This window comes from Sceloporus undulatus, chromosome 6, assembly GCF_019175285.1.
Source record: "Sceloporus undulatus isolate JIND9_A2432 ecotype Alabama chromosome 6, SceUnd_v1.1, whole genome shotgun sequence".
NCBI lineage: Eukaryota > Metazoa > Chordata > Lepidosauria > Squamata > Phrynosomatidae > Sceloporus > Sceloporus undulatus.
The window spans coordinates 142551256-142552442 of NC_056527.1; positions in this window are offsets into that span (position 1 = coordinate 142551256).

The following is a 1187-nucleotide window of genomic DNA, read 5'->3' on the forward strand; positions in this document are numbered from 1 at the left end:
GTTCAAGGAGCTGAACATAGTGCAAGGATAGTCCTCAGCATCTTAGCTACCTCAATTAAAATGTAGAATGGAATAATTATACTACTGACATGAAAGTCAGGAGTTTCCCTTCTTCAGGACTGCTTCTGAACAGTTCCTGAAAATTGTCACCTCTGGGATGGATGAGGAACAGAATGGGAATTTCTGGTGGCATCAGAGGCATGCCGGCATGCGATAACATGCATGATAGCCCCCATTCTGTTCCCATTCCGCTCCCTTTCATAACGCTCCGGGAGCGTCCAGTAAACTCCTCACCGACCATCTTGTCTCCAGTGCAAGTGCCCTAGTTGCAGGAGGCTGAAATGGTCATTGGGCTCTACCCAGAAGTGTTAGAGTTTGGATAATAAAGAAAGAATCTTGCAAAATCAGAAGAAATAGAGCAGGTTAGACAGAGTGAGTCATCTACCCCAAGGAGTAGCTACTCTAGAGCAGCACAGAGGTCCAGAGTTGTACGTACTATGTGGCTTACCTTGTGCCTTGCAGACAAGTGCCCAGCCTTTGAACTAGACCATATTAATACAAAAACATTTAAATTTAAAAACATGAGTAAAACACCCCATATAAAAGCCCACCCTGTCATGTTTATATATTAAAAGCCTACCTAAATAAAAACTTTTTTGCTTGCCGGTGAAAGGAAACATAGAAATACAGATATAATTATATACTAAGTATTTTATGTGCCATTGTTGTTCCCATATTTATGCATGGTTGTGAAAAGTAGACAGTGAAGAAAGCTGCTAGGAAGAAAATAAACTTATTTGAAAAGTGGTGCTTGAAAAGAGTTGTATGGATACTGTAGATAGCTAAAAAGATACATAAATGGGTTTGTTGTTCTTCTTCTTGTTGTTGTTGTGAGACTTCAAGTCATTTTTGACTTATGACGACCCTAAGGCGAACTTATTTTGGGGTATTTTTGATAGGTTTCTTCAGAAGGGGTTTGCCATTGCCATCCTCTGAGGCTGAGACAGTGACTTGCCCAAGGTCACCCAATGGGTTTACATGGCTGAGCAGGGATTCGAATCCTGGGCAGCATTCCCACTTACATTTAAACTGGTTTGTGATTCACTTTCGCTCTGTGTCAGTGAATCGATTCCAAAAGGTCTGTTGTTCCCACTATGAAAGCAGATCTTTTCATTATTCCCTTGTAA